The sequence below is a fragment of the Sinohyriopsis cumingii genome, unplaced genomic scaffold (assembly GCF_028554795.1).
Source record: "Sinohyriopsis cumingii isolate HCF-2022 unplaced genomic scaffold, ASM2855479v2 utg000913l, whole genome shotgun sequence".
NCBI classification, from domain to species: domain Eukaryota; kingdom Metazoa; phylum Mollusca; class Bivalvia; order Unionida; family Unionidae; genus Sinohyriopsis; species Sinohyriopsis cumingii.
In genome coordinates, this window is record NW_028315943.1 from 1128874 (window position 1) to 1141913 (window position 13040).

Below are 13040 nucleotides of genomic sequence, written 5' to 3' on the forward strand. Positions count from 1 at the left end.
ACATTCAGGACAGGCCTGTCATTGCCATGGACATCCCAGAAAGGTCATTCCGGCGGAACACCTGTGCGACTGTGGCAAATGATGTAAAGACTCTCGTACCCATTTGTTTCACTACTGTTGCCAAGACGGAGGGCCTGTCATGTACAAGTCACCGTCAACTTAAAAAAATCTATATAATCCACGGACACTTTTGGTCTGTTTTACGCATCGTCAACATTACGTTCCTTCAGTCTCATCTTCCCATTCGATTGATTTGTGCCTTTTACGGCATCAGTCGCAAAAAAATCCACAAATACGTGCTCGTGTCTTAGAAGCCAGTCTCAGAGAAGTCTTACGATGGTTTACGATGACAGCACCTAAATTACTAAAAGGCATCATTCACATTCCACATCAAGCCAAATGCCTTTTTGACAGAAACGAAGTAGCCTTGACACATTTGGCAGATGTCCGCATTGACACTCAAACCAAAGGCAAATCATTTTGAAACCTGGAGGTTGCGGTTCACTAGGAGCTGTCATCATTCGCTCCCTCTTATAATGAGATCCCAATCCCTCCGAATGTTATCCCCAAGAAAAAGGCCACTCCCGAACCAAACGTACACAGACGAAAAAGAGCAGTAGTGTCAAGACCAGGACTCGGTCCCATAATTTTAAAAAACTCTCCAAACAAAGAATGGTCCCAAAAAAAATAAATAAACCAGACAGCAGCTTCTACCGGCAAGAGAGGCACTGTGGCCAGGATGTAATCATCTTACATCCCCAAACCACGACATAGATGCCAGACAAACTCAATTTGACACGCACCTTTTCTATTTTGATGGTGTATTGTGTCATGGTTGCTGCCATTGCCAATGTGAGTTTGAAACAAGGAGACAAATAATTGTGGACCATTTTACTGAGCAGTTGCATATATTACCTTCTCTTCAATCCTTCTCTGAAATACTCTAATGGCAACAACGGGAGTCTTGCGCCCAACGTCAGTCACCCTCCAATAATCGACGTCTTTTACAGACCGAAATAGTACGGCCGAACATGTACTGTTAGTCTACGACTGCGTACAAATTCCAACAGTCATGAAGAAATCACATAATGACAAAATCAATGAATTAAATCGATAATTTATTACTGTATCGCACGTTTTGATCTTAGACTAAAATTCTTACCGCAGTCTAGTCTATTGTTCAGAAAGGTATCGCGATTCTGAATTTGCGGAATGAGTCTTAACTCTCGAGAAAACATATCAGCTTTCCCACAGCACTGCTAACTTCAATGTAACCAACGCACGGTTTTAATTTATATGGTATGTTGTCGGTATTATTTAGGTACACTATAGGTAACGTAACAATTTGTTGATTCATTTCATGTTTATTTTTTATTGTATGTACAATTGGTTTTCAATTCATAAAATAATGTTCGTATATGGTGTCCAACTTTTTTAAGACTGATTTTTTATACGGAATTAATTGTCAATTCATATTTCGCAAATATTGAGAAAAGGGCTCAGGAATTTATACCACTGAGTTAGAGTTAATAGGAATTTTCTTATAAACTTCCTAGTACAGAGGCGGATAGTGTTATTACATGTACTCTTGGTGTGCACAAGTATAATTGCATGTCGATGACAATTTCATCCAGCAATAACCTTTAGCATTATGGCAAGCAAAAGTCCGCATGCATTATAGACATATTTCAAGTTGAAGGCGATCCGGAGACAGCTTATTTAACCTCCTCCAGACGCTGATAGATAGAAACATCAAGAGCTATTGCAGCATAATGGAAGTATTTCAGTTCACGATACGAAAATAATTGAATGTCATGCAATATTTTATTGTAGAATGTATTTATGAGATGGATTTAATTCAATATCACGCACATATATAATAGCTCAAGTAATGTTATTTGTATATGCGGTATTAACGTCATCACAAATTTATAAATAAATCATTGACTATTAGTTTTTCATGGGTTTCAAATTTCATACGATGTGCCAGGAATACAGTCATTATCAATAACGTTATATATTACTTTGTTTTGTTTTTTCCTTCTAATTTCTAGTGTGTTATTTATACAGCTGGCATCTCATCCTTATGATATGGTTCGCTTCAAATGTCTTGGAAACTACAGCAGTGCTTATTTGCTTATGACATCGTTAAATAAATATATTGATGCATTGAGTACAGGTATTGATTATCGAAATTACAGCTAAAACAATTACTACAACTACTGCTGCTACTACTACTGATACAGTAGTACTGATTATGGAAATGTTAAATAGTGGTTGAGCAGTGTTGAATGTTTGTTAACCGCTCAGTTCAGTTTTGTTCAAGATAATAAAGAATCGAACACAATAAAGTCAGCTATTACAGCCAACCAAACTAACGGTTATAAAATTTTTCGTCCTCGGGATCTCTTAGTTTTGGTAACTTTTCCGAAGACCTTTAGAAAAGCAGCTAAAATTGGAATGAGACACTTCTCAACTCCACTCTTTATTACAAATAACTAGTGGTTTTCTTCTATATTACATAGAGCTTGTGGTTTTTTCTCTGTATTACATATAGGTAGTTTTGTTTTCCTGTGTGTTACATATAACTAGTGGTTTTCCTCTGTATGAGCTCTTAGAATTTTTTGAAGCTTTTAATAACTCATTGAAAAAATACAAGCATCATTTGCGAAAATAATTTAATGAAATTCTAATCTGATTCAGATAATGCTGATATATTTTTCAAGCATTTGTTTTCTTCTTACGTCAGTCTTATTCATACACGGAAAACACAAGGTGATTTTTAACATTTCTGCAAATTATATTTAGAAATGTCAATATTTATAGTTTTTATAATAATAATAATAGTAATAATAATAATAACATGTAGTAGTCGTAGTAGTAGTAGTGATTTATGGTCAACATTATTTACTTCCATTTTAATACGGCAGAATCGATTTTCTTGTCTCTCATAATTCTGGCTGCCATAGTTTAGAACCATTGTGCACTCAATAATAATTAAATATATATATGTATATATTAATATTTAAACATATCCATTAAGATTTAAGCATATTTAGCAGTAGAGGTTCCATCTCATTCTCCATATCGCTTGCTTTTTTCCAAGGCCGTTTTAAAGTCTAAACACTGTTGAATATTAAAAAACGCATTTTGGGCAAATATTATATGAGAGGAAGACATTGCAATGTCATTCAGATTAGATAAAAGACTATAAAAGATAACATCAACACATGGTTGTGCCGTGCTAAAATACAAATTACGTTAATACATGTAGAGGGAACGACCTCCTGCCAGACATTGACGTTTATCAAGGCTGGCATTCATTACATTAGCAAAATTACCTACTACGTTTTGTCATTTTCACTCAGTGGCTTTTCAAGGTTTTGTGAAATTAGGATGCCAATATATCTGTTTTAGCTTGTACTACAGTTATGATACTCGTCATTTCCTTTATTACATTTTGTACGTTTTAGTCCTTTCCGAAAATTATTTAACTGTTATGGTCAAGGTTGTATATACATCAGGATAAATATGAATTACAAATTAGATTTGTTAGTTTCCGTGTATTCGAACGCAATGATTATCTGTATGAACGTTTCATAAAAATATATTCCGATACGGCATTATTTTAACTGACTTTCTTTGGAGAATCCAAGGTACTGCCGTCATAAGAATTTGTAGGCCATACATCTTTGAGTGTGAGCGCTTGAATATAATACCTTGAAAGATATTATACAGGATATCTTTTTCCATTCCGTTGTATATTAATAGAAATTGTATCAGAGTATGCACAAATAAACTGTTTATGAAACCAGTTTAGAACATATCTGAAAGTGCTCATTTTGAAAAAGAACGAAGATATTAGCCGTTGCTACTCTTAAGTATTTAGGCTCTCATAACAGTAACACGAAAAAAGTGAAGCCAACAAGCTTTCTAAAATTTAACACCAAAACCTTTCTCTAGAAACACGAGGTGAAATAAGGAAAAGAACTTACGGTTTTAAGAATCGAATCTAAACATAATCCAAGAATAATCCAAGAATTAAAACGTAGCAGTCATAGTAATAGAATTTTCTAATGAATATGAGTTCGAGTCCAGACGAAAATCCAAAATGGAAGGCGATGACGTATAATATAGTGTCAACCGTTCTTTGTTCAACCACAGAAAATAATATTCCAGTTTTGAATTCCGAATAAACTTTTAACAAATGTCTTTGTCCAAGAATTCTTTATAAGTACTTAAATATTCCCATGGAAAGAAATTAATAATTCCATAAAATAGAATTTAAACTCAAACTTGTCACAAGAAAAGGAAAAGATTATTGACATCTTAACGTTTAAAAGTCAAACTGAAACCATCTCCCAACACATCACTATTAAATCTTGCTAATGTGCAATTTCAGTAAAACCAGAATTTCGAAATATCAACGTAGAAGCTATTCACATGTCTAAATCCACTTACTCCCAGTAGATCCCCGATTTCACTTTATCAATCCCACACTAAGAATGAATACAAAATACGAAAAGAAGTTGTCTACTATAACTCTTACTGATCATAAATCAAGGTCAGGAACTAGGTCAGCATTTGATACAAAGCTTTAATATTAGGTTTTCGATAAACTGAACTGAATTTCTGGAAAATATCAAATCCAGTAAATAAAATTTCATTACAATGCAATATAATGGAATATGACAAATTGAAACAAACAAACCATTAAATTAAATCAAATATAAATTAAATCAAATATACATAACACAATGTTACAAGTACTGTAATTGCTTGAATAGATTGCATTTTCCGTGGCAAATTGCTTTTGGAGGCATAGAAGGCGATATTGTAAAACGCAGGTAAAATGATCATGCATTCCCGGCTTGGACATTTAGATGAAAAGCAAAACTTTGTTTGCGTGTATGATTTAAAGAAAAACCAAAATCAAATCGTTCTCTGGACCTTGAAATGTTCGTGTATCAGTTTTTTGATAATGCTTAGATTATTCTCAATATAATATAATTTTGTTTGCTAGGAATTTGATATTTTCCAGAAAATTCAGTTTGACCTGAATCTTTTCATCAATACCTTTTTTATATTTAGTTCCCGACCTTGATTCAAGTCGAGACAAGTAAACAAATTTTTTTAAATATTTTATTCTTGGAGTAAAATGATTCATTTTTATCAAGGCCATACTGGAAGTACGTGATTTTCAGATAGAAACAGCCTCTATTTCGCAATTCTGGGTTTTCCGAAATTGCGCAATACTTAGATTTAATAACGATGTTTAGAGAGATTTTTCTCAGTTTGGGCTTTTATCTTGGACACTGGAAAAGTGTGTGTTTGTGATCAGGTTGGAGGCATATTTTAATTTTTATTTAAATCCTTTGGATTCTAAAATATAATTCTTTTTCCTGGAAATATTTGAGTGCTCATACAGAATTATTCGACAAAAATATTTATTTAAATTTTATTCGAAAATTCAAACTACGGAACATTATTGTTTGTGAATCAACAAAAAAACTGTAGTCACTACATCACCATACTGAGTTCAGTATACGTTGTCGCCTGCCATTTTGGATTTTTCGTCAGGACTCGAACTTGAATTTATTAGAACATTTCATTACTAGGACTTCAAAAATTTAATTCGTGGATTATTCTTGGATTATTTCTGGATTTGACAAAATAAACCCGTAAGTTCTTATTTTTTCATCTTTATTCGTATTCGTTCCAGGGAAATTAAATATTTGACAAAATTTTAAACGTTTGTCGTTTCCACTCTTTCTTTTGTTACTGTTTATTAGAACCTAAACATGTAACAAATACATTAGGCGCTTTTTCTTGGATATTTGAATTTTGGCTCAATATTTCAAAAAACTTTGTTATTTTTAAATTTGATTTTACCTAGTTCTTGAAAACATTTAAAAATCCCAAGTATTCTTTTACAATTTTGAAATCGTGACTGGATATCTTTCTCTCATGTCCTAACCAGAAACAAGTCATTTGGAAGACGATGAATGGTTTAACTTGCCAGAAAATATTATATTTTTTGAGGCAAAAGCTTCCTTAACAAGGCAAGAAATAAAATACGTTTTGGTCCAGTATTTGGTAGAAAGGAATGTTTTGGATAAGGTGATTTGGTTTCGGTCAGGAAAGTCTGTATCAGATACTGATATAAAAGTAAAGGAATTAAAATTAAATTACAAGATGGAATTGGAATTGAGTAAGCTGGAACGTCAGAAAGATAAAGAAGAAAAACAAATGCATTTTGAGTTACAATAGGAGAAAGAGAAAGAACAAATGAAATTATAGAAAGAAACTGAACAAATGATATTACAGAAAGAGGAAAAACAAATGCAGAGAAAGAGGACAGAGAGACAGGAAATAGAGAAAGAAAACAGATGAAAATGCAGTTATATAAGGAAGAAAGAGAGAAAGAAAGACAAATGCAATTACAAAAAGAACAAATGCAGTTACTGAAAGAACAAATGTATTTACAATCGAAGCAGGATGAGAAACAGATGCAAATGCAGATATAAAGGGAAGAAAGAGAGAGAGACGCAAATGCAAAGAGAGATGGAAAAGAAAAAATATAAATTTAGACTAAAATAAATGGAGCTGGCATGAGAAAACCAAATTCCCACATCAAATACAAATATATGTTTTGATGTTTCAAAGCATATTAAGTTAGTGCCCCCTTTTAGAGAAAAAGAAGCGGACAAATATTTCACTCATTTTGAAAAGGTTGCTGAACATTTGAAATGGCCCAGGAAGCAATGGACTCAATTATTACAATATGTATTTTTGGTGAAGCTAGTGATATTCCATTAATGTTTTCAATCTCAAACAGTCAGTTACCAACCCACCCATAAACATGGTCACATTTTAGACTGGATTCTTCATAGACCTGATGGTAACATTCTACGGTCCTCCCTGGTATCCCATGAACTTGCATCAGATCACCTCTGCCTTATATGCCATTTTGACGCATCAGTTCCTAACCCCACCCCACCCCACCCCCAACTTTATCTGCTTCTACGAGAAACCTCCGTATGATAAATAAAACCAAACTAATGCATGGCATCCAAGCAAACCTAAAAACTTGCTTACCTCCTACAGCAAAACAACTCGATAACTGCCTGCGTTCATTGCTAGACATTCTCCTGCTACCAAGCGCAGAGTATCAATTCAAAAGTGTTCTCCATGGTATAGCAGTGTTTGATCATTATCTACTAAAGCAGCAACTGAAGTTGCATCTGCGTTGGAACGAATTTATCAACGTGGTAGTCTATGATGGCTACAGTTGCTACAGGTTGATCCGGGCAAGGAATTTCTTGGGGCAGTATCATCTCAGACGAAAAATCAGACGAGGCCATACAGCAATTCATCGATGTCAGGCAATTATTGAATGCTTTAATTTAACACTTGCTGAGCGATTGTTTGGATATCAGTATATTTGTTTTGCTACATCATCGTTGATTTCCTGAGTTTGATTATTTTTTCTGTGAAGTCTATTCTTCTGACTCGAGTCACTGCAAGATAAACTAAATTTGAACAGTCGATACGATGATCAACAATCCAAATATTTGTATAAGAAATATTAAATCCTTGTGACGAATGTATCGTTATAGCATATCTTAGAGAATATGGCGTTTTGTATATCGTTCACGCGCTCTCAACAACACTGTCAGGAACTAAAACTACATCATTTATCACAAGATTTTGTTTGCTACCACAAACAGGAATTTCAACGTCGATATTTTGCCTTCGAGTATATGCTGGGCGATAACACAATGGCCGGTAGATTTGAAAATTATACATTATGTAACAGAAGTAATTGTTGTTGAACTGTATCACGAAATATCTTTATACTTGCGTCTATCAAATCATCTGGTCTCCATAAATTCCAAACATTTTTCACAGGAGTTTCTGAAATTATCCCACGCATTATTTCACACTGAACTTTATTTGGTTGTAGTCTCATTACGTTCTTACGCTCTCTCAGTTCGAGATAAATCTCTCTATGATCATCAATTATTTCTTCATAAATACTCTACGAATGTTTTAAGCATTCATGTAGAGGCACTCCAACAAAAGGCGGAGGCTCACCATGATCGCCATTCATTATCACAGCATTATCACAGCAGTATTTTTGTCAACACCCAATCAAGAAATATTTTTAATGTCTACAGCGACACTCTATATATTTCATCCCAGATAATAATCTTCGGAATATATTTTTCACCCATTCGTTCAGGAGTCCATGTATCTCCCTTCATCAGAAAAAGATGTGATAAGTATGAGATTTAACTCCTCGTTCGTTCAGTTCATGTAATTTTTCATTTTTGTCGACGCGATTTTTATTACTTTGAGCACATTTACCCCAGTAATTAAAAGTTTGACTGAGAATTACGATTTTGAGTAATATTTACCCCAGCAAGTTATGGAATGTGATCGATGATCACGGTTTTGAGTAAACAATCAGATTATATTTTAAGCTGATCAAATTCAATACAAAAATGTGCATAATTCAGAATCTGATCTCTATCACGAACAATCGTAATATCTTATCGTTGCGGTTCATTTAACGGTTCATGTGTTAGCAAAAATACTTCATTGCCGTATTACGTAATAATTATATTAACACTAAATACAAGATAAACGTACAATATTAACTGCGATCGTTGTTGTTATATTAACTATTCCTTGTGAAATAAGTATGCCGCCGACGTACAGGTCATCGTCGTATCTAATAATACATGTAAATGGTGCTATTTCTTTAGATGACGCGATAATTTGTGGGAAGCATTTATCGAAAATATATTTGACTGATTTTTTAGCCCTTTTCAATAATCTGTTGTTTTACGCCGTTATTGTAGTATTGTGTGATACTGGAAAATAAATTTTCTAGGCTATCAAATACAAGTTTACACTCAGGTTTAATATCGTTGGAAAGTTATTTGATAATATTTTCGTCGATAAATGGTCTATCACTCTCATATATATTTCTCCGTAATTTATAAATTGTTGGACCATCACGAGCATAAAATCCCATTCTAATTTCCAAGGTTCTCTTTTTCGATATTCTGGAGTATTTATAAATATTTTTGTCTTTGCATAATTCGGCACGTTGTGGTACTAACGGTCCTTGATAAACGGATGCTATCTCTGGCCGTCCTAATACGGTTCTGATCGATATATATATATATATATATATATATATATATATATATATATATATATATATATATATATATATATATATATATATATATATATATATATATATATATATATATATATATATATATATATATATATATCGATGGCGAAATTTTTTATATCGCGGCTGATAATGTTGGTTCGTGAACAATACTAGCTATTTTGGATTCTTCATAAGAAACTACCAGAAAGTTATTTGCTTGCAACATACTTAGTGAATTTGATCTAATATTTGGCCAGCTGTGATATATTCATAATTGTGCTAGTGCAATTTCTTTCGCTGGAATTGGAGTTGGCAAACGATCGCTAAATTCAGGTTTCATAGCACCGATGTTTTTGACGGAGTTGTATTAGCGACGATAGGTTCTATTAATTCATGCGTTGACATTCTTGTTATTATTCAATAAACCGGAGGTCTGTTATAGTTTATCGTAGATTATCGTAGTCATTCCCAAAGGTATATGTATGCCTTCGTGGTAAATCCTAATCATTTCTAAGAATTCCTTATCTGATTATTTTTTAACAATAGCAGGCATTCCACTGACAAGATCTTCTAGTTTCTTCTAATATCATCGATATTCCTCTGTTCTATCGCGATTAGATCTGAAAATTATTTAGGATCTCTGATCACAACTAATCGTTGATTAATCGTTTCAATATCTGACATAGCTGTTGTAATATCGCCCAGTTTTGTGTTAATTTCAGAGAGGTTTACGTCAACAAACAATAGACTTCCAAAACTTTCTACAAAGATTTGAAAACATATTTACGTGGTTAAGTTGGTATTTTATTTCCATTAACGTTGAGTTCAGCTGTCGTTGTATAACCGGTGGATCGTAAACGATTAGCAATACTTTTTTATAATTTCATTTCTGATAGTTGCGATTGATACATTTGAGTTTCTGATTCTACCACCGTCAGTAAGTACTGGAATGTTATCCGTAGTAGCATCTTACGAACTATGTCGACTCCTGAAAAATAAAAACTTCATACCGGTCAACTAAATGGAGATTCATAAGATCAGCAATATCATTTCTAGTCCCGTAATTCGACAAATCAATATCATATTTTTCTTCTTTTCTTTGATAGAAGATCTTCCATAAATATCAACCATTATATGATAAGTAATTATTTAAAACAGAACTCGTGTACACATGTCAAATTTATGATATGCATCGAAATAATTTGGCACAGCATCGAGTACAGCAATTACTTCACGGCCACATATTGGCGGATCAGTTATTGTCTGTGTTGGTAATGTTGAATACCGGATTGGATTGTTTCAATGATGAGTGCTTTGCATGTTTTAAAACTTCTTTTGGTCGTGCCAGACCATACGAATCGAAATAAATAATTCCACGTGGATCAATCGCGTAGGCAACCCTGAGTACCTGAACCAGAACTTTAATGATACCGGTTTTAACATAGTTTAGTTGTTTCGGTAATTGGTGACGCATAAAACACCTCTGAATCATTTCTGTCTGTTTAGTTCATTTTGCTATTTTTCCAGTTGCTTCAGCTGTTCGCTCTAACGTGGGAAGAAGACCCACGGTAGCCTTTGAAACTCCTTCTGAAGCCTTTGTAACCAGTTTAAATAACAATTTTGTACCCTCTGTAAATTCCACCTGAGACTCCAGACGCGCTTGTAGTTGTTGCTTGACAGAATTACAGACGGGAAGATATTTCTTAAATTCCTGTAGTCGCTGTCGAGCAAGTTTAGCTGTGTGAAGTTCCATAGTTAGCGTAGTTATTGATATAATAATGATTTAATTAAGCTACACACACACATCAGGGAGGGTGACGACCAACAATGAGTGTCCGACGGGTAAACAAACACACAAAAACACAAGCATCAAAACTAACGTAAAAACAATTGTGTATTTTCATTTCCGTTGGTAAGCTTTATTTTTGCGAATGGACTCTTCAAAAATGTGGTCTGTTTTTCCCGAGTAGAACATATGTGCATCCCCGGCACTCGAAAAGTGTCCTTTTGATGGGATCCTTGGTAAACTGAGAGCACGGGTGCTGCCTTTTAACCAAACCAATACGGAGAATTAGAAAACAATTAAATCAAACAAACTCAAACTTTATTTGACTAGAATGACGAACCATGTAGTGTGGAAACATCCCCACACATCGTGGTGATACAATCAAAAGACGCTTCAAGACCGCTTGTGGCACTGTCTCCGTTTGTAATAGAAAATACCATTAAGGGATCGATCGACACTCCAAACAGGTGTTTAAAAAAAGTTGAAATCGGGATGCCTACTGGTTCAGTTTGATAGACGAGGACAAACAGAAAATATCCAGAAAATGAAACCTTTCTTTGATATTCCAGGAAACTCATTCGCTTTCGCAACACCCAATACGTTCATGACTGGGCTGGCGTCAGCGACACAGAAATCATCGAAGGGACGAACAATAATTGCATCCCATTCTTCCTCCAGATACATAGGTACATAGATTCCTGTCGCGTAATGTCTAATCTTATTATATCATTCTTATTTTAAATTCATAATGAAGAACACGTTCATAGACTGGAACTGTCGCGGACTCAAAACGAACTACAATAATATTCATCTATTCATCAGGAAACATTCTTAAAAGGCACGGACAATATCACACTTTAAAACTACTGCCTTTTAAAACTACTGCCTTTTCAACACTTACTCTAAAAGTGATGACAGCGCATCGGGAGGAGATGTTAACAATATGACTCCTCATAGCGTCATCCCTCTAAACACAAAATTTGCAAGCGATTGCTGTAAGCGTGACTCTACATCGACTGATTACTTTTTGTTCTATTTATATGCCACCAAATACCAAACTATTACCAAACGAATTAGATAATCTTGTTCAATAACTGCCCATGCCATTTGTTTTACTCGGCGGTTTTAATGTCCATAACATAATATGGGGATAAATCACATAAGTGACAGAGGCAAAATAGAAAACTTTTTTTCTAGACACGATTTGGGTTTATATAGCACCAAAATCTCAGACATACTTATATCCAGGAATATTCAATATCTTTTCTTCAATAAACTTCATTAGCATGCATCATTTCCATTCCCGTTTATCGGAAGCTTTATATTTTACCCTGACCATCTTATTGTTTTGCTTTAAACTGTTTGATTTTTTATCGCTGGTCGATAATAAACTTTTTATCACTTTTAAATAATCCTAATATATGTAGGCTATATACCTTTTGAAGTGCGCTAAAAAGCCTAACATTGCAGATGCTCAGTACAAATACAATCAATAAATCAGTAGAATTCAACTTTAAAGAGAATTAGGTTTCATTAATTCAATCATAACACAATATATGTTTCAAGTATTGTATACACAATTTCCACCATTTATTTGCTTTTATCAATGAGATTATGTATAAATCTTTAATCTAATGGTACGATTGTGGTAACAAAAAACTAAAAGGTGCAACAACCTCGCGATAAACGAAAAAAAGAAGGTTTTAAAAAACCTATGCAAAATTCGCCATTCGTTAGAATTCCAAAGAGATGCATGGTTCATCTGTGGCCTTCCTCTCAATTGAACATTTTTCAATGTTTCTTTGAATTTTCCATTTCAAGTTGCTCTCTGGATCTACATATCAATCGATAACTATCTAGGAATCTGATTGATATTTTTTTACGAAACTTTATATTGTTTTTAAAAACCTTACCTTACAAATTACTAATAAGCGAAATAAAATTTTCATCATTTTTTTATATTAATTCAAGCTTTTGATACTCAAATGAGAATTGTAAACAAATAATGAAACACATTGTGAAACATATTTACTGTCACTGTAATTTAAATTGCACCAAAAA